A 21,705-nucleotide genomic window follows, 5' to 3' on the forward strand; every position below is an offset into this window, starting at 1 on the left:
AATGAATGGAGGGCACTGCCTACTTATGTCCAGCTGGTATTTTCCCACCTAAGAAACAACACAGCAACTTTGGTCTTTTTTGATGCTGATTCTCCTCTATTGATTACGCTTTATTATTCCTGAAGACTTGGGTGTGTGACTTAAATAACCCCACGTTAGACACAAGCACAACAGAATAAATGAAAACTGGAGGGCAAATTCTAACATGTACCATAACTATAAGAACATTCTTTCTAAGGCTTGAAAAAGTCTTCAGATCCTTGGTTTAATTTAATCGACAATGCGTTCATCTGCATATGGCATTCAGCAGCAAAATAAACTTTTTTTCCTGCGTCTTTTGTTTCCGAATCAATGGGGAACAAAGGATATCCCGGTTCCATTCAGGCAGTTTCAATGATTCTCAAACGTGGGAGTAGTCGTCGAGCCATTTAAAATACAGTGATGAGAAAGCATACTTAGTAACCTTGTAAACATGCTATGAAAGTACAAGGGAACCTTTAAGAAGGATATCCAAATGTCCTTTTTATATAATAGCCCTTTGTACTATGAAATGTTCAGAGGTCCATAAAATGGAATTGAACAGAACAGACTAGAAGAGTGCAATTTCCAAGTTTTCTAGTAATGGTGCTGTTAAAACATTATTTTTGTTTCTTAACACTCAGAAAATTAAGTTTCCTCACCCCAGGATCAGCCCTACTCACAGAAAGGACTTTGGACCCATATTTAACCAACCCTCAGAAGGGATTCAAAAGGAGGCTAATTGAACACTGAGGTTTTTGAAGCTCTCAAACGATGACCCAAGTGTTTTCTTGAAAACAGCAGCAGCTTGGCAGGAAGCAGGAATTAGACAAGAGAATTGATGGAAACCTGCCCTCCAAATGGGAAGAAAAACTTCCAATAACAAACTGTGAGGTTTGAAATCACTGCGTGTTATATATTTATTATTCAAATGGCCACCGCCCTTATTGCCTGGCATTTTCTCCTGCTTCTGAGCTGCCCCAAGAAACGCACTTTAGTAAGTATGATCCCCCCTGTCTGAGGAAAGGGAAACCCCTCTTTGTCTCCCCATTCTGCCCCCCGCTTCTATCTGCATTCTCGCTCTGTTCTAGCTGCATGTTTTGCAATCCCCTCCAGTGTTCCAAAGGCCAATGAAATCAGTCTCCCATAAGGGTACCCAGCCAAGTACACTCACTGCTCAACTGTATTTTTCTCTTTCTTAGCCCTTTCACCCACTAATTTCAAATTTCTCTTTAATAGGCCAGCTATGGCAGACCTCAACCAAGTAAGTGATGAAAAGGCAAGCTAGGAAACCACACAGGTAAGGTTTCTCGAAGAGGGGAGCAGCCCGATGTTTCTCATCTAAATCCTGAGGCCTCACTCCAGCCTACAAAGACAAGTGGCAGGAAACTAACAGCAATAATCAAAACGAGCTCAGCTGGCCTCGAACTGCTTTTAAAAAAGTGTGCGGAGGGGAAGGAATACAGGCACTCTGCCCAGGAGAACCTAGAGAGAAAGAAATCTTCTCTCTTAAAAATCCCTGAAGTTTGCTGCCAGTGATTCAGTACATACCTGACCAAAAGAAGAAAATTTCCTACCCTAACTGGTTTGGCTGTTTCCCGGCTACTACCTAGAGAAGTAAACAGAACCTTATCATCTCAGTTACATCTGATGTGGACTTTTTTTCCCAAGGAAATATCTGTAATTTCAATGCAGTTCCATCACCGCCACTGCTGTCTTTGAACTGGACTGACTGACGACACTGTCTTGGATGACGCCGACTCCACAGCAACAAGCCAGGGAAGCCTGTACCTTCCTCCCAGCTGGCCTCCCTGTGGCCACTGGGAGGGCTGGGGGAGTATTTGGTGACTGGGGACCTCGCACTTATCTTAGGTTGTAGCTGAACGGAGAAACGTTCTTCCTTTGCCCTCTGGGCCCCTCAGTCGGTCAGGATTTCTGCTGATCGCTCTGCACCTCTCAATGAATCCAGCACTCTGGGCATTTTTCTCTCTTTATTCAGGAAGTGGCGAGCTGAGCCCTGAGATTCTTTCTGCTCCGATGATATAAACAAATTGCAGAGGAAGTCAAGTCAAACTTTCCCTTGCTGCTTTTGTTCTCCCAACTAGCAATTCAGAAAACAGAGCCAACTTTTTTTCTTTTTGGATGCCTTTGAAAGATTGCTCTTAACTGGAAAGGCAGAAACCCTCTTTTTTTTTTTAAACAAAGATACTCAACTTATTTTTTCAAAAAAGAAATGCCCTAGACGGGTTTTTTTTTTTTAAAAGGCCGTTTCTGAGACTTTTCAAACCAAATTGCTTCCCTGACATTGCATACTTACCTAATGGTGGTTCTTCCCTTCAAATTTCAACCAAAAGAGCAATAATGAGCTTCGTGAGGACAATGGCTAAACCTGACTGGAGGCTCCCGGGGCCCTAATTCACAACCAAGGCGAGGCAACAGTCACGATTCAATAAGGGTGCTAGTACAAGGCACATGCCAGACAGAAAGGAGACATCTTATCTGTATAATCTACAGACGCTGCTTGAAAAATCACACATAATTAAGCCCTTCTCACAGTGGAAGCTACTTGAAGCTTTATCACCAGCTTGTAAGATGTCATCTCTGGGCTTCACTGATGGCTCTGAGTGAACATTTCCAAACCAGAGGCATCTGACAATCCGGGTGACGTGTTTACCATGCCTACCTTAGTCATCTAACTAAGAAGCTCTGCACTACATAACTGAAGGAAAGCAGAATGGCGGGGATGGCCCTGCGGTGGCTTCCCGCACTGGGTGTTCTGTTACATTAATCCTGGTGCAAGAAATAAGACATGACAGTCATATGCATATCTATATGCCACGCTTGCCTGTCCTCAACTGGCCCTCCCTGTACACAGGTGGGTAGTCAACTTTCAAAACAGCCTGATTTTCTAGTGAAGCATGTTAGAGTTCAAATACAGGCTCAAGCTACTTACTGCATCTCTGTGTTCCCTTCTCTACTACAGGGATATGTTCTAACATGGCAGTGCTGTTACATGGGTTAAAAATAATAATATATAGAGATATCTCACCCCAGTGTGTGGCATAATAACTACCTACTCTCAAAGGTAGTTGTTAATAAAATTCATAACACTGAGTTCCCCGGGTCAGGAAAAACTAGCATTGGTAGAAGCTGAACATCGTAGTATTTGCAAGGTTATTTCTATGTCAGAACATGTTTGTTCAATCATGATCATCCCTGCCCTCCTTATCTACAAACATATATATACTGGAGATATTTATAGACTACTAGGTATATAAAATCATTTATGCAAGTTGTAATTGTGCAATTACTGAATAAACAGTAGATGAAAGGAAAATGTGAGGTTCTGAAAGCTGGCTTTAATTCATGGCTTTCTTTTTTTTTTTGGCTGCGTTGGGTCTTCGTTGCTGCGTGCAGGCTTTCTCTAGTTGCAGCCAGTGGGGGCTACTCTTCGTTGCGGTGCACGGGCTTCTCACTGCGGTGGCTCCTCTTGTTGCGGAGCAGGGCTCTAGGCGTGCGGGCTCAGTAGTTGTGGCTCGCGGGCTCTAGAGCGCAGGCTCAGTAGCTGTGGCACACAGGCTTAGTCGCTCTGCAGCATGTGGGATCTTCCCAGACCAGGGCTTGAACCCATGTCCCCTGCATTTGGCAGGCAGATTCCTAACCACTGTGCCACCAGGGAAGCCCTAATTCATGTTTTATCTTATATTCATTAAACTATTTATTTACTCGTCTACACTCTCCTCTCTGTTGATTATCTTCCAGGCACGCATTTCCCTTGAGCAACATCAGATGAGAAAGCAATCGCTTTTCCATTGCAGGGGAAACAGAGAAACAGGAAACCCAGAGGCAACGACTTGCTTGGAGGCCTCCAAGGTATGCACGGCAGTGTTAGAAGCTGTGTGCACCTCCACACCCCATAACTACTTTTAAACCTTTGATGTAGAAACGTGCAATACCTACAATGCTCCTGAATTTCTGTAAAGCAATAGAGCGATCATGCACTGATGCAACTGCCATACATTTACAGAATTCAACATTGCGTTCAACAAACTATGTCAAATACCCACCAAGTGCTGGGCACTAGGATACAAAAAGGAGTAGTCATCAGTGCTGGCTGGCCCCAAATGAAGACTAGACACACACTTAAAGGACCAGAAAAGCAGGGACACCATTACAATCCCTCTTGACTGCCAAAGGAGACAACCAGAAAATTCAGAAAAGCTATTTTTAACATGTACGTGTTTTTGTCTCTTTGAAAAATATAACTTTTCATTTTAGTTTGGATTTTTTTTTTTTTTTTTTGCGGTACGCGGGCCTCTCACTGTTGTGGCCTCTCCTGTTGCGGAGAACAGGCTCCGGACGCTCAGGCTCAGCCGCTCCGCGGCATGTGGGATCTTCCCGGACCGGGGCACGAACCCGTGTCCCCTGCATCGGCAGGTGGACTCTCAACCACTGCGCCACCAGGGGAGCCCTTAGTTTGATTTTTATTTTAGCTTTTATTTGGTTATGGGTCTTGGGATAGCGTGTATTACTGTTCAGGAAATACACCTCTCCCATGCCTGCTTTGGATGGAATATACTTCCCTGACCCACTGATTTGGGCTCAGTCATGTAACTTTGCTGGTAATAGGCTGTTAGCAAGCAGGATGCAAGCAAAGCCTTAGAACGTGTTTACACCGTGGGTCTCACTCTTTTTGCATGTCCAACGGTGCTGTGAGAAGAACATGCCTGTTCATTCAAGGAGGATGAGAGACACCTAGAGCAGACCCTGATGCAACCCACACCTTGAAGCCCAGCCCAGACAGTCTAGATCATCTGAAAACCAGCCAACTTGCAGATGCTTTTGTGAGATTAAATAATTATTGTTTTAAGCCACTGAGCTTTGGGTGATTTGTTACATGACATTAGCATGGCAATAGCTGACTGATGTAGGCCTCATAATACTTATAGGTCTTAATCTGTCCGTGGGCATACCGTGACAGATACTAAATTACCCACCCCCCCCAAAAAAAGTAATTAAAAAAAATGCTTCAGGGCTTCCCTGGTGGCTCAGTGGTTGAGAGTCCACCTGCTGATGCAGGGGACACGGGTTTGTGCCCCGGTCCAGGAAGATCCCACATGCCGCGGAGTGGCTGGGCCCATGAGCCATGGCCGCTGAGCCTGCGCGTCCGGAGCCTGTGCTCCGCAACGGGAGAGGCCACAACAGTGAGAGGCCAACGTACCGCCAAAAAAAAAAAAAAAAAAAAAAAGCTTCAAACGCTTGTCTTACTGATTTGTTATGTAAATCAAGGTCAGTTATAGCCTTTCATGGACTAAATGAAACTTGAGGTCCATAATGTTTAAATGAAACAGCATATGGTTAAAAAATAAAAGAGGTATGAGGCACCAGATGAAAGCCTTCATTTCCACAAATGCTTCATTCCAAAAACATTTTTCACTCAAAGAGATACTGGTTGTACTCTTGTGTTCAACCCTGAAGATACAGTACTAAGTATTAATAGCTAACCCTTATCAATTGCTTACCAGGGACTGGGTTTCGTTTTTTGGTTTTTTACTAGTATTTTTTTGGAAGTATAATTGATTTACAATGTTGTGTTAGTTTCAGGTGTACAGCAAAGTGATTCAGAAATATATATATACACACACATATATATATATATATATACACACACACATTTTTCAGATTCTTTTCCATTATAGGTTATTACAAGATGTTGAATATAGTTCCCTGTGCTCTACAGTAGGTCCTTGTTTATTTTATATATAGTAGTGCGTATCTGTTAATCCCAAACTCCTAATTTATCCTTCTTCCCCTCCCTTTCCCCTTTGGCAACCATAAGATTGTTTTTTTTATGTCTGTGAGTCTATTTCTGTTTCGTAAATAAGTTCATTTATATCATTTTTTTTAGATTTCACATATACGTGATATATGGTATTTGTCTTTCTGACTTACTTCACTTAGTATGATAATCTCTAAGTCCACCACACTGCTGCAAATGGCATTATTTCATTCTTTTTGATAGCTGAATAATCCATTGTGTGTGTGTGTGTGTGTGTGTGTGTGTGTGTGTGTGTGTGTGTGTGTGTGTGTGTGTATACGCCACATCTTCTTTATCCATTCATCTGTCAGTGTACACTTTGGTCGCTTCCATGTCTTTGCTATTGCAAATAGTACTGCTATGAACGTTGGGGTGCATTATCTTTTTGAATTAGAGTCTTCATCTTTTTCTGATGTATGCCTAGGAGTGAGACTGCTGGATCATATAGTAACTCTATTTTTAGTTTTTTTAAGGAACCTCCAAACTCTTTTCCAGTGGCTGCACCAATTTACATTCTTACCAACAGTGCAGGAGGGTTCCCTTTTCTCCACATCCTCTCTAGCATTTATTATTTGTAGACTTTTTGATGTGGCCATACTGACCGTGTGAGGTGATACCTCACTGTGGCTTTGATTTGCATTTCTCTGATAATTAGCAATGTTAAGCATCTTTTCATGTGCCTGTTGGCCATCGGTATGTCTTCTTTGGAGAAATGTCTATTTAGGTCTTCTGCCCATTTTTTGATTGGGTTGTTTGTTTTGATATTGAGTTGTATGAGCTGTTTGTATATTTTGGAAATTAAGCCCTTGTCGGTCGCATTGTTGGCGAATATATTCTCCCAGCCCGTAGGTTGTCTTTTCCTTTTGTTTATGGCTTCCTTTGCTGCTTCCTTCTTAATGCTTTATCTACAACTTATTTAATCCTCAAAACTGAATGTAGTACTTACTATGTTTACTGTGTAGTTACTATGATTATCCCTATGTTGCAGATGAGAAAATGGAAGAAGCAAGAAGATTAGTGACTTACCCAGGCTTCCACAACTTGTAAGTGACAAAGCTGGGATTCAAACCTAGGCTGTCTGGTTTCAGAGCTCACACTCTTACCCACCCTGGGATGTTGACAGGGAATTTGCAGAGTAAAAGGGGCAGCAACCTTAACGAACAAGTCAAGTCAATAATTACAAACCATGGGCAGGACTATGATTGAAAAGAACAGGAAACAAGGGTTAAGAATAATAGAAACTGGCCTTCCCTGGTGGCACAGTGGTTAAGAATCTGCCTGCCAATGCAGGGGACACCGGTTCAAGCCCTGGTCCAGGAAGATCCCACAAGCCACGGAGCAACAAAGCCCGTGCACCACAACTACTGAGCCTGCGCACTAGAGCCCGCGAGCCACAACTACAGAGCCCACGAGGCACAGCTACTGAAGCCCACGCGCCTAGAGCCCGTGCTCCACAATGAGAGAAGCCACCGCAATAAGAAGCTGGCGCACCGCAACGAAGAGTAGCCGCCGTTCACCACAACTAGAGAAAGCCCGCGTGCAGCAACAAAGACCCAACACAGCCAAAAATTTAAAAAAAAAAAAAAGAATAATAGAAACTGTTTTAGACAGGTTGCCAGAGAAGTCTTCTCTAGGTAGGGGAAATTGCTTGAAGGATGAATATGATCAGACCAAAAATGGCTGAGAGAAGATTGTTCTCCAGAGAGAAGAGCGGACAGGTTAGTCTTGAGTCAGTACACAGACTGGTATATTTTAGGGACTGAAAAATGGCCATTGCTTCAGGAGGCCAAGAAGGTGAGTGTGTCTCTTGCTCATCTCCATAGGACAGGGGTTGGTCAACAGATTTTTTGTAAAGCACCAAATACTAAATACCTTAAGCTTTGTCGGCTCTGTGGGCTCCGTCTCAATTACTCAACTCTGATGCTGCAGCATGAAAGCAGCTGTACACGGTAAGTAAATGGATGAGCATGTCCAAGTTCCAATAGAACTGTATATATGGACACTGAAATTTAAATTTCAGTGTGACAGTTCCATAAACAGCAAGTATGTGTGTGAAGACACACAGGATAGTCAGATGTGGTGCATTTCTCATGTATCAGGGAACTTACATTTGATACACCTTGAGCTTGGAACTCTGGTGAGTTCTCTATCAAAGTATAAGTGATACCAGTAAAACATAATTTTGAATAAAACTAATAACTAGGTTTTTAACTAATAACTGGGTTTTTAAAATCATTCTACTAATCACGATTCTCCAGAAAAACAGAATAGGATATGTAAGTATAGGAAGAGATTATTAGGAAACTGACTCACGCCATTACGGAGGCTGAGAAGTTGCACAATTTTCTGTCTATAATCAGGCAGCCCAGGAGACCCAGGGGTGTAGTTCCAGTCTGAGTCCAAAGGCCTAAGAAACAGGAGCACCTAGGGTAAGAAAATCAAAGTCCCCACTCGAGCAGTGAGTCAGGAAGGGCTGAATTCTTCCTTCCTCTGCTTTTTGTTCTATTCAGGCTCTCAATGGACTGGATGACGCCCACCCACACTGGGGAGGGCGCACTGCTTTACAGAGTCCACTGATTCAAATGCTAATTTCATCAGGAAACACCTTCACAGCCATTCCCAGAAATAACATTTAACCAACATCTGGGCAACCCATGATCCAGTCAAGCTGACACACAAAATTAACCATTACAGTCTGCTGAAGAGGAGCACACGATAATGGTCACCCAGGAAGAAGTATTGGCACTGACAAAGATAACGCAAAAGAAACGCTCCATCGTTACAAACTAGTTAATGGGTGTCATCATTCAAAGAGTATTTGAGATTCATCACTGCTGTGGAAAACTCAAATTGCCTAAAATCTTACAGGTCACATTATAAACAACTGGACAGATGTTTTCCCAAATCTGACACAACAATCCTAAAAATTTACATCACCTAACCAGTAATGTGTTGCAAAGCCAAAAGAAACTTTTCTAAATTGACAACAACAAATTTTGATCAATCCTGATGGTGGAAAGATTAAATCTTCTTTCTAGTAGTCTCTCTAAAGAAAATGATAATCCAAGATCACTGTAATATTAACAGGTAATCCAAGAGCGTGCAGCCAAAATACACAGGAAACGCACATTACAGGGAAAGTCAGGTAGTTAATAAAATATAAAGATGTTATTTGGAGGATTTTGTGATGTCAGTGTTATTTTCAGCTTTAAAAATTGGGTAATTTGTAGTATATTTTTATTCTAAATAAATACTAACTTTTATAACATTTTTCATAACTTTTCTACATCCTTTCTCTTAAAGCCCCCAATTTTATAACCTTCAAGGCTACCAACCTGGAACCAGCTCTGATTAAGCATCTATTATAGGAGCCAGGCATCTCTAGATGCTAGAAATGTAACATTGAATGGAATAGACACTGGTGGTTTTAAAATGTCTACAAGAATCTGAAAAAGAATACATATATGTCTAACTGAATCACTCTGCTCTACACCTGAAACACTGTACATCAACCGTACTTCAATAAAAAAATTTTTTTAAGTGTAAACACATTGGGGGAAAATATTCTGTGACACTCCCCCTTCAAAAGGCAGAAGCCTCTCCCTCTGAGCTTAGGCTGAACCTCATGACTTGTTTCTAAGGAGTAGAATATTATGCAGGTGACACTGAGCAACACCCAAGCCTAGTCAGAAAACACACTGTGGTTTCCTCCTTGCTCTTTCCCTCTGGAAGGCAACGGCCATGTCCTGAGAATATTCAAGCAGCATTATGGAAAAGTCCACATGGGGAGGAACTGAGGCCTCCAGCCAGCAGCCCTGTGAGCTCCATCTGAGAAGCAGATCCTCCAACTCCAGTCAAGCCTTTAGATGTTGGCGGCCTCGACCAACATCCTGACTATATCGTGACTACTTACAAGAAACCTTGAGCCACAGCCACCTGTCCAGAATCTCAGTGATTCCTGACCTCAGAAACGGTGTGAGATAAGAAATGTTTGTTATTTTCAGCTGCTGAGTTTTGGGGTAGTTTGTTACACAGCAAGAGATAAATAATACACCACCAAAAGTCCTGTTTTCATGATTCTTACATTCCGATGTTTGTTTAGGGGCAATGAATAAATGTTGTTTGAGGAGATGATGAACGACAGTAAATCAAATAAATGTATCAGATTATTACCCATTCATTTATTTATCAAATATTTACTGAGAAGCACCATATGGTTATCTGTGTTCTAGGCATCAAGCTAGAATAATAAACGAGAAAGACAGAAAACCCTCCCTGCATGGAGCTTCCAGTCTGGTAGAAAACCAGGTTTTTGCCCTGTCTCTGATGTGACGCTCCCTCACTGCAGGACACTGGAATGAAGCCTCCATTTCCCTGTTGCAGTTACATACATTATCTGACATAATGCCCACCACAGCCCGCTCTCCCTCACGCACCTCCATTCTGGAGCCTCCCCTGGTCTCCCTTGCAACTTGGCCATGTGACACAGTTCAGGCCAGTGAAGGAGATCGCTGGGAGTTTTCTGGGCAGGTTTGTTGTCTCAGAAAGGAAAAGATGTCCTTGGTTCTACTTGCCTTCCTTTTCCCTAACTTGTGAGTAAAGCGGTTAGGCATCCTGCAAGCATGAAGAGAGAATCGCAAAGCTCTGACATTCTGGAGCCATTGAAACATAACAACTTCCTGCTCTGGACTTCCTTTTAAGTGAGGGGAAAAACAACCTAAGTCTCTGTAGGCTTTTTGGTATGGTGGTTGCTACTTACAGCTGAAAGCATTCCCAACTGATTTAATGAAACTGAAGCAGAGAACGTTTAGATAGCCAAGGTCACAAAGCCAGTGGATGGAGAGATCAGAAAGCAAAACCAGATCTGATTGACCTTAAAATCCATACCCTTAATCACGATGTTATACTGTCATTATGGTTCCCTCAAGTAAGCAAAAACGCTAGAGCAAATGTATGTGCTCCAAATAGAGTAACAAGACTATTTAATGTTGCCTCCAACTCCAGGACACTAAATCTACATGCCGATCTTAACACTTAATTGCAAATTTCTCGGAGGTCATGGAAAGTGCTAAGGAATTCCTTAATATTGATGATGACGTTGAAAATATACTAACCATGTATATATCTTTTAGAAGAGTTAATAAAGATAGATCCTATGCCTTGAGGGTCCCTTCAGCAAAATATTTCTAGGGCACCTACAATGTGCCTCCTAATTTACTCCCATGACCTGTTTCTGTCAGACAAGTTGAGCCCGTGCTCCTCTTTTAGAGATGAGAAAATTGCAGCTCAGAGAGGTGATAGGAGCAGGGTTAAACTCAGTTCTGCCATAGCCCAGAGCCTGCATCATTGCAAGTTAGGGGGAGAGTAGTAAGATGTATCCCGTATGTGAGAGCAGAATAAATGATATTGGATATGGCAGCAACTCTGACAGTTTATACATGAATGAATAAAATTTGGGAAAGACTCTAGTGGTAGACATTGAAGTGAAATAAAACATGGGTCAATTCCTGCTCTAGCCCCATCTAGCTGTGACATTAGGTAAATCTCCCAATCTCTCTAAGCCTCAGTTTCTTCCTCTGTAAAATGGAGAGAATATTAATACAACCTCACAGAATTGTTCTGAGGACTCAATGGGGCAAAGCTGCTGGGCTCCAGGCAGGCTGTCCAGCTAGCCCTTGACAAATATTAATGGTTATCATTATTTTAATTATTGTCCCATACTTCCTCCCTATATACAAAGGAGACAGTTTTGATCCTTGTATTTCTCCTCGACAATTATGAGCACTCCCAGTACTAGAAGGAATATGCAGTAATCTGAGAGCAAAGGATCTCTGCAAAAGCAATGTCCTGAATTTTGCTAACAACGTTTTCCGTGCCCATGGCACAGAACAAAATGAAGATAGAACACGGTGAGGGTGTCTGGTGGGGAAAACAGGGTTTTGCTGCCCTGGCTTGGAGGTTCTTTTTCTACCCCCGCTCTATCCCCTACCACCGCTTCCCTTCTTGTCCACATTGATCTAGTTCTCCCTCCACAATCTTGTCCTGCAGTTACATCAGCACTTGTTTTCATTTTAATATAATAGATCCCCGACCTCTCCCCACGAAAGTAGTGTCTTGGTTTACAGGGGAAAGATGCAACACAACTGGGGGTGTCCTAATTTCCAAGGCAGTATTCGAACATGGCCCCCTGTATTCATGTCCCTTGGAGTGTAGGCTGGCCTAGTGACTGTCTAGCAAATAGAATACAATAAACATGGGAGGATAGCACTTCGTGATTAGGTTACAGAGGACTGTGACTTCCACCTCTGCCAGCAGACGCTCTGTCCCTGCTCAGCTTGTACACTGATGAAGCAAGCTGTCATGTTGGGAAGCTCCACGCAGCAAGGAGCTGAGGGTGGCCTTTGACAGACAGCAAGAAAAGACCTGAAGTCCTCAGTCCAAGCGCCCTTGAGGGAATGAGTCCTACCAACAGCCACATGAGCTTGGAGGCAGATTCTTCAACTGAGCCTTCAGATGAGACCCTGGCCTAAACTGACACTTTGAATGCAGACTTGTGAGAGACCCAGCTAAGCAGAGTCCAGATTCCAATCCACAGAAACTGTGAGACAGTAAGTGTGCCTTGTTATATAAGCTGCCATTTGGCGCAGAGGGTGTGTGTGTGTGTGTGTGTGTGTGTGTGTGTGTGTGTGTGTGTGTGTGTGTGTGTGTGTGTGATTTGTTACACAGCCATAGATAACGAATACGGACCCACCTACTCAATAAACAGGAAGAAGGGAAAGAGTTGGATCAGGATCTAGCATCTCTGGATTCTGGCCACATTCTGCCACCTACTACACGAATGATCTTAGAAAAGGCATTTCCCTTCCTTGCCTCAATTTCTTCTGTCAAAGGAGAGGGGTGAATTAAGGATTATAATTTTTTGTAGTTTTTCTCCTTAAAAACTAGTGATGTTCTGCCCTGGGTTCACTCTCTCCTTGGCAACAATCAGAATTAGATACAAGCTGTCCTGGTGAAACAGGGGTGGGGTTCTGACTCACCTCAGGCCTCACCGGAACCACTTTAGCCATTTATATGACCTGCCAGGCACAGTACTAGCAGATGCCAAGCTGGGAAAAGACATACAAGACTTTTCATGGGGGGGACCCATAGGATGGGAACACCAGAAAGGAGCCAGAGGAGGCTGGGAGAAGAGTTAGACCACAACGCTCGTCTAACCCCCGCAGAGGAGAAAAGAAGAACCAACAGGTGGGTAGGAGTAGTCTGAGTCTGTGGCACAATTCTAAGAAAGTTCTGGCAAAGCCACGTGCTTCCCAGAAACGAGCCTGCTTTAGTACCCCTGTTGCAGGCAGTCACTGGTAAGGAGAAACCTGGGGGAAATGTGGTCTTGGCACAAAGGTGGATTTCAGAGCAGGGCATCCGGACCCTCGGTCAATTACAGGCCCTGCTGCGGGAGACCCGAGAAGCACATTGTCATGGCTTCCACATCCCCTGAGGTTCCTTCTAGTCTAAAAATCCCACCCCATTGTGGGGCCCGCAGGATGCACGTGGCCCACAGATGCATTTTGACTGGCTCACGGTGTTTAAAATAATTAGCTACAACACCAAAACCTTCATCCACAGAAAAAAATGTTGATACACTGGACATCATCGAAATTGAAAACATTTGCTCTGTGAAAGACACTGTTGAGAAAATGAAAAGATGACCCGCACACTAGAAGGAAATGTTGGCCAATCATATATCTGACAAAGGATTCGTATCCAGAATATGTGTTTGAAAACTTTCAAACTACAATAATAAGAAAACAAACCACCCAATATTTTTAAGTGGGCAAAAGATTTGAACAGCCACAAATAAAATATATACTGACGACAAATAAGCAAATGAAAAAATGTTCAACATCTTTAGTCACCAAAATGAGAGACCACTACAAACCTATTTAGAATAGCTGAATTAAAAAAAAAAACATATCAAGTGCTGGCTTCATAGGACTGTTGTGAGGATTAAATAAAATAATGTGTGTTTGATACTTGGCAAATAATGCATCCCTAATACATGTGTTATTGGAAATTTCAAAAGAAAATTAAGAACCAGAGCTTTGGAAGAGAGGGTTAAAAAGAAGACAGAGGGACTAGAATTTGAATAAAATGTCAATGGATAGGAGTTCACCTCAAAGGAAGTGATTTCCCTTCCTGAAAATTTCAAACACTCCTGGGTCATCTGCCATTTTACAGGACAAAGAGGACGGTGTAAAAATGACATCACATTTCCTAAACATCTGCTGTTCCTCAGGTACTTCACTCGGACTCTCGTATTGCTAGGCCCACATTATAGATGTGGCTCAGAGAGGTCAGTGGTTTGCCCAAGACCACACAGCAAATGAATGGCAGAGCCAGAATTCCCAAGACGTTCCTTCTCTCCTCCTTACATAATACTGCCTTCCCAACTAGGAAGTAGGAGCAGCAGCAAGGAGGAGGATGTTGCTCACTCAGGGGAACTTTCTCACTTTAACGTGCTTCCTGCACACATGAAATCCCTCCTCCCATCCCCCCCCACCTTCCTGCCATCTGAGATCCGCCATTTTTAGTCTTATATTGGGTACCTGCCCCGTCCATGTCCCCCCCAGCCCGTTATATCAGGGTTAGCCAGTGTTATTTAACATGTTTCTCATTTGCATCCCCCCATAAGGAATATTTTTAGACTGTTTTTTGTAATTACCCCATGATACGTTAATATCACATATACACTATACATCTGTTCATGCACTGTGCATATTTCTGTGCTTTATCTATAAAGAGTATGATTTTTGAGAAATCGAGAAACAGTGTGATCCCCTGGAGGGCAGCTCTGTGCCCCTTGGGAACGTGGGTGTCAGGGGGAGCAAACCCAGCAGCACAGTATGAAACGGGGCTTACCTGGTGCCCGACACTGTTGTTAAGGGCTTCACATGCATCGACTCATCCAGCCCTCTGCTCAGAGGCAATAGTTTCTGGGTTCCACCCAGAACTGGGAAGCTGCGTAACTCTGGGGACCCTTCTGGAAGATGGAACACTTTGCTTTGCTTTCATTTTGCTCATCTCCAATCTCTCTCCATCCTTGTCCACTTCCAGGCTAGAAGCAGAAGTGATTCTAGGAAAGCAAAACCACAGGAGGATGTTGGCTTCTCTTCCAGATGGCAGGCAAGATTACTCCTGATCGTCCCCACTGCCATCTTTTCCCAACTTTTAAAACCTGTTCTGAATTGTTCCTTTAATTTCAAAAGTCTTTCTGAGTCACTGTTTGCAGAGGATTTTGAGTCCAAAAACGTCCTGAAGCCGCCCTTTTCTAGAAATCATGATGACTAACCTTCACAAGCACTGAGCTAAGTTCTTTTCAGGGATTATCAACATTTCATTTTTGCAACAACTGCCATTTTACAGGTGAGAAATGGAGGCTTGGAGAAGTCGGTTAATTTACCCCAGGTTCCATGAGGACATGCGGTGGCCAGCCCGGCTGCAAACCCAGGACAGACTGGCTCCAAGTGTAGGCTGCTAACCGCGATGAGAAGCCACCGCTTAATTTTAGTGTATCACTTCCCTCAAAGTGGAGAGGAAACAGAAGTTGGAGATTTTTCAAAGTGGGAGGGGGTACCTTTGTGCTTTATATAAGTTTACTCTCCCAGCCACAAAAGAATACCCTGGTGCTTAGTAGACTTTTTTTTTTTAATGATGCTTCTGATAACTGATTTGCTACCCAGTCACTTACTTCTTTTAGCAAGAGATTTCTCTCTTCCTACTCAATTACTATATCATAAAGTGACTCCCTCAAGGGAGAAACTTCGCAGTGAAGACAAGGCTGCGAGGGGAAAAGTTCACCATCTTACACTTTGCCACATGTGCCCAGAATCTTCGGACAGATCTGAATAATGAGTTGTGTTTTCTACGTTGCTCAAATTCGCTTTTCCACATACCATTCTCTAGTTTGGTTTGCACTGTGTTAACCTTGAATCTCTTCCTGTGTCCTTGGAGAGCTAAGTGAACATTCAGGTTTTTTTTTTCCATAGTAAAAGGAAGAAAAAACTTTATGTCTATAATGATCTATAATGTTTCTATTCTATTATGTACAAAACAACGGGAAATATACCTTCTACTATGTACTTTATACAAATTACCTCTAATCCCTTCAAAAGCTTCCGGTAAATGTCCCAACACCCAGTTTTAGATAAGGAATCTCAGAAAAGGGAAGTGACTGACCTGGGGCACACAACAGGGTGTTGAGAGAAGCAGATTTCAAGCTCCCCTTTCGCTGGTCCCCGGACTCATGTGCTTTGCAATATCACCATTTCCTGCACGTGGCCAGAATATCGGTCAAAACTTTCTCTTTCAGGCACCTTTGAAACTTCCAACAGAAGCCTAAAATTTCCATTTCTAACCCAATAAATCCCCCCCGCCCCGAAAAAAAAATTCTTGACATTCTCAATTCGTCACTTCTTTGGTTCTTAAAACTGGTGGGCAGACTTCCGGTTTCTAGTCCATCATGTAAGAAGCTTAGAAGTCACCTCTCCATCATAGAAACAGGCAAAAAGCTGAACAAACTGAAAACAATTAACAGCTGTTCTTAGATCAGTAAAAGAAATGAGGTCACAGGGCAAACCACTGCCCCCAAATCGGGGAGACAGACAGTTGAATACAGAAAATCACCACTTATTGGACCATCAACCTTGGCGGGAGCCAGTGCCAGCATAGGGAAACTGGTGCTGAAATTGATGAATTGTTGGAGGCTGCTGTGGACAGATCTGAGAGTCAAAAACTCCAGGGGTACCCAGTCATGGGGGGGTTCCCCACACTGTTTTACTGGACCAGGTACTCACAGTGAATATCAGAGAAAAGTCCCCTCATTCTTCCAGCAGGGGAGGGGAAAAGGAAGCATTCTGAAATAGGCCAGACCACTCTGTACCTCTTAACAAGGTCTGCCCTCAGGAGAAACTACTTAACCAGGACTTCACCTGCTGGGATTTTATAAGAACTTAACTGATTTAGGAGAAGGAAAATACCTAACTCCAGGCCCCTATAGCTCTCCACGTGGAGGAAGGGAAATACCCGGCTTCAGCCCACTCTAGCCACCTGTCCCACCTTAGGGGGTGAGGAAGACGAACTGAGAAGCATCGGGGGGTTCACAGTCCAGAGGCACAGTCTCGCTAAAAGACTGAGAGCTAAACACAGGACTACGAAACGCTTCCCCTCCCCTCCCACCTCATCACCACCTTACTAAAAACCTATAGCAGTTCCTGTTATTGGGTACATCATGTCAGGCTATCAGCAAAAAATTATAAGGCATACCAAAGAGCAAAAAACAGTTTGGAGAGAGAGCAAGCATCAGAACCAGACTCAGATGTGGCAACGATATTGGAATTCTCAGACTGGGAATTTAAAACAACTATGATTAAGATGCTAAGGACTCTACTGGGTAGACAGCATGTAGAAGCAGATGGGCAATGTAAGCAGAGAGTCAGAGAAATTCTAAGAAAGAATGAAAAGGAAATGCTACAGATAAAAAGCACTGTAACAGAAATATTGTCTTTAATTGGTTTACTAGTAGACTGGACACAGCTGAGGAAAGCATCTTTGAGCTTGACAATGTATCAATAGAATCCTCATAAGCCAAGACGCATAGACGATGAAGACTGAAAAAAGAAAAAACAGAATGGAATTTCCAAGGGCTGTGGGAGAACCACAAAAGGTATAACATATGTATAAGGGGAATACCAGAAGGAGAAGAACGCAAGCAACAGAATATTTGAAGCACTAGTAACTGGGAATTTCCCTTAAATGAATGTCAGACACTAAACCACAGATCCAGGAAGCTCAGAGACACCAGGCAGGATAAATGCCTAGGTCTAGGCTATATCTTATTTCTTCACATCGTATAACTACATCTAGGCATATCATATTTAAATGGCAGAAAATCAAAAATAAAGGAAAAACTCATGAAGGAAAGGGAAACTGCCTTACTGATGGGCAAAGATAATGACACCTGACTTGCCAGAAACCAACACACAAAAGGAGTGGAGGGAAATACTTAAAGCATTGAGAGAGAAAAAAACTGACCGACTGAGAATTCTGTTCCAGGCAAATTATCCTTCAAAAGTGAAGGAGAAATGAAGATGTTCTGAGACCAAGAAAAACTGAGAAGATCTGCTGCCAGCAGACCAGCCTTCTAAGACATACTAAAAGAAGTTCTTTAGAGAGAAGGAAAAAAAATCAGAAACTCGGATCTACATAAAGAAGAGCAACAGAGAAGGAAAAAGTGAAGGTGGAATAAAAACCTTTATTTTCCTTATTCTTTACTGATCTAACAGATGCAGCTTGTTCAAAATAATAATAGCAACAATGTATTCAGTTATGTATGCCTGCGCGTGCGCGCGCACGTGTGTGTGTGTGTGTGTATGCTTATGCCTAAGTGAAGAGAATGACAGCGATGATGCAAGGGATGGTGGACGAATAAGGATTGTTTTTGAAGGTACTGGTGTTACCTGTGAAGTGGTACAGTGGACTTGGATCAATTATAAATGTGAGTAAATGCACATGTACGTAAGTGTATACTGCAAATTCTAGGGCAACCACTCAAAAAAGTAGAAAACACACCCCATAGCCACACAGCCTGGGAGAGCGCCATCCTCAGGTGGAGAAACTGAGCTCCAGACACAGGCTGAACGAGCAGGGCTGGACACAGCGGTGCTCCTTTAAGTTTCTTAGATGCAAAGAGGTGGTGTTTTTTTTTTTACTTCCTCACACGGCCAGTCCTGGCACCCGTGGCCTTACTTTCAGTGCAGAGTAGGGCAGCCAACAGTTATAACCTCAGCGGCTTCCTCACCTCTGGGACCTTTTACAAAATGATTGCTGCTTGCTGTTTCCTTACCTACTAGTGTCCATGCCTGCAGCATCTAAAAGCCAGATTTTAAGGATAAAAACCACAGGTGTTTGTCTTGTTCACACCTGTCTCCCATGCCTGACAAAGTGCCTGGCTCAGAGTTTTATGAAAGAGTGAAAAAAAAAGTGGATAAAGGGAAGGAGGGAAGGAGGGAAGGAAGGGAGGGAGGAAGGAGTTTCTTAGAAACTCTTTCAGCTGAATCTCTTTGGAAAGGTTTCCCATGAAATATAGAGTATGGGTCAGAGTTCTGCTTTTTCACTGCTTCAGTGCTTATAAAGTGTGTGTGTGTGTGTGTGTGTGTGTGTGTGTGTGTGTGTGTGTGTGTGTGTGTGTGTGTAAACAGTTCAGCCAGAGAAGGATAATGCCATTGATCAAAGGGATGAGGGAGGAGAGGGAGGCTGAGGGGCAGGGGGATGCTAGGACACAGCTATGAGATAAACCGAAAACACTGCAGTCTGCAAAGTTGAAGTCTGGTCAGGGACGGGATAAAATCCAACTGTTCTCACTCATGAAATCAGCCTCTCAGCTGGGCACACGTCGGGTACACATGTTGGTATCTACAGGCCAAAGGGAAGGGCCTGAAAGAGAAGTCTTAGGACAGTACAAATGGGGAAGCAAGCATTGCCCTTGAGCAACAGGACAGGTAAAATCCTCCATCCATCCATCCATCCACTGGATATTCGCTGACTGCCCATTTTCCTTTGTGTCCTTTCTCTGTAAAAATCATGGCCATGCTGCTTCCTGGAGTCCTCCTAGCAAATCCTTAAATCCAGAAGTGGTTTTGGAGACCTCCAACACAGCCTCTCTGAGGATGTGACACTTGAGCCAACCCCTGAATGAAAGAGCCAGGCTTAGGACTATCTGAAAGACAAGTATTTCAAGCAGACAGAATAGCTGGTGCAAAAGCCCCGAGGGCAAAATGAGCTTGGTGGGTTTCAGGAATAAAAAAATTGAGTGTAGTAGGAACACCATGCAGGGTTGGGAGTGGCCGGGGCAGATCCGGTGGAGTTATAAACTGGGGTGTAGAGTCTGAATGTGATTCTAAGTGTGGTGGGAAGATACTGGAGGGCTTCAGAAGGAAATGACTTTGAACAGTGATGGCAGCAGGCAGGGCCAGAGAAAGTGGGGAATATATTCAGTATTTCACTCCTAAAAAAAAATATCTTGCACTCGTAAGTCCAGCCTCATTCCTGCCCCCACCCCCCAGCCCCCAGGTCTAAACTCAGGCTGCAGATTACCAACTAGTAGTTAAGCAGCCATGTCTGGCTGACAAACGCTTTGGTCCCTCCTGTGCCCCACTCCCCAAAATCTGGGCTAACATTTTAAAAATAAAAAAACCTATAAAATTCACCCTTTGGACTTTTAAAATGCGCACAGCTGAGTATATTCAGTCCCACAGGGCACCTGCAGCCGGCCATGCACTCAGGCCACCTGGGCCCAGGTCTTCTCTTCCCCACAAGCCCTCCCAGCCGAAGGGCAGCAGGTGTCCTGGTGAGACCCAGTGTCCCAGTGAGACCCAATGTCCCATGACACACGGTGTATTAAGGAGCTCGCTCTCGTTTTGTTTTGTTTTGGTTTTTTTACACAGCTCACATTAGCCATACTAAGGCTAAACCATAAATAACCTCCATTTTTATAGTTTGAAAAGTGTCGAATATCAACAGTTTCATATGTTCTACCTGGTCCCCAGAGGCCTTTGGGCTTGCGTTTTAGGCAGTTTTAACTTTTTTCAGTTCCTCAAACTGCCGTAAGAGCTCTTGCTTCCAGGTCTTTATAAATGTTGTTCCTCCCCCTTAAACTCCTCATCAGGCTTCACTGGTGATGGGGTTTCCTCCAGGAAATGTCACCTGACCCTTCACTATCTGGGCTGCTGTGCCCCCTGAATTCTCCCAAAGGGCCATCTTCTTCCAACATGGATAATAATAAAAATATCTAACACTTAGAAATATGTTAATGCCAGACACTCTTCTAGTAAGTGTATATACATTAGATATGCATGTCTCTTAACCACAGTTGGCAATGATCCAAGGTCATCTCTTTACAAGAGTATAATGGTGATATACACAGGCACCTTGGAAATATTGCCAATTCAGTTCCAGATCGCTGGAATAAAACAAATATGGCAATAAGTGAGTCATGTGAATTTTTTGTTTTCCCAGTGCGTGTAAAAGTTATGCTTACACTGTTAAGCGTGCAATAGCATTATGTCTAAAAAAACAATGCGTATACCCTAATTTAAAAATACGTAAAAAATAAAATACTTCATTGCTTAAAAAAAAATGCCAATCATCATCTGAGCCTTCAACAAGTCGTAGTAGTAACGTCAAAGATCACTGGTCACAGATCACTGTAACAAGTATAATAATAAAAAAGTTTGAAATAGTGCAAGGAAGGCTTCCCTGGTGGCACAGTGGTTAAGAATCTGCCTGCCAATGCAGGGGACACGGGTTCAAGACCTGGTCCGGGAAGATCTCACATGCCGTGGAGCAGCTAAGCCCATGCGCCACAGCTACTGAGCCTGCACTCTGGAGTCCGCGAGCCACAGCTACTGAAGCCCGCGCGCCTAGAGCCCGTGCTCCACAACAGAAGCCACCGCAATGAGAAGCCCTCGCACCGCAACGAACAGTAGCCCCCGCTCGCCAAAACTAGAGAAAACCCGTGCGCAGCAATGAAGACCCAATGCTGCCAAAAATAAAAATAAATTTATATTAAAAAAAAATAGCGCAAGGACTACCAAAATGTGACACAGAGACATGAAGTGAGCCGATGCCGTTAGAAAAATGGCAACAACAGACTTGCGCGACACAGGGTTGCCCCAAACCTTCAATTTGTAAAAAACGCAATATCTGTGAAGCACAATAAAGCAAATTGCGTGTAAAAAAAACAAGGTATGCCTGCAGATAATTTTTTTTCTCCCCACCCCACCCGACCTGCCTATAATTTAATCCTTACAACAACACTA

The 21,705-nt window shown here is 43.3% G+C and overlaps 1 long non-coding RNA gene across 2 annotated transcripts; it reads left to right on the top strand.

Annotated features, from left to right (window-relative positions):
* The first annotated feature begins 2,115 nt into the window (after nucleotides 1-2,115).
* Nucleotides 2,116-10,003, top strand: LOC132438446 (uncharacterized). 2 transcript variants are annotated; one of them, XR_009522195.1, is made up of 4 exons: nucleotides 2,116-2,893; nucleotides 3,781-3,891; nucleotides 6,825-6,879; nucleotides 9,140-10,003. It is a non-coding gene; the product is annotated as an uncharacterized lncRNA (long non-coding RNA). The 2 variants fall into 2 exon arrangements; XR_009522194.1 differs by lacking the exon at nucleotides 9,140-10,003 and having other exon boundaries at nucleotides 6,825-7,096.
* Nucleotides 10,004-21,705: the final 11,702 nt, after the last annotated feature.

The sequence above is a fragment of the Delphinus delphis genome, chromosome 15 (genome assembly GCF_949987515.2).
Source record: "Delphinus delphis chromosome 15, mDelDel1.2, whole genome shotgun sequence".
NCBI classification, from domain to species: domain Eukaryota; kingdom Metazoa; phylum Chordata; class Mammalia; order Artiodactyla; family Delphinidae; genus Delphinus; species Delphinus delphis.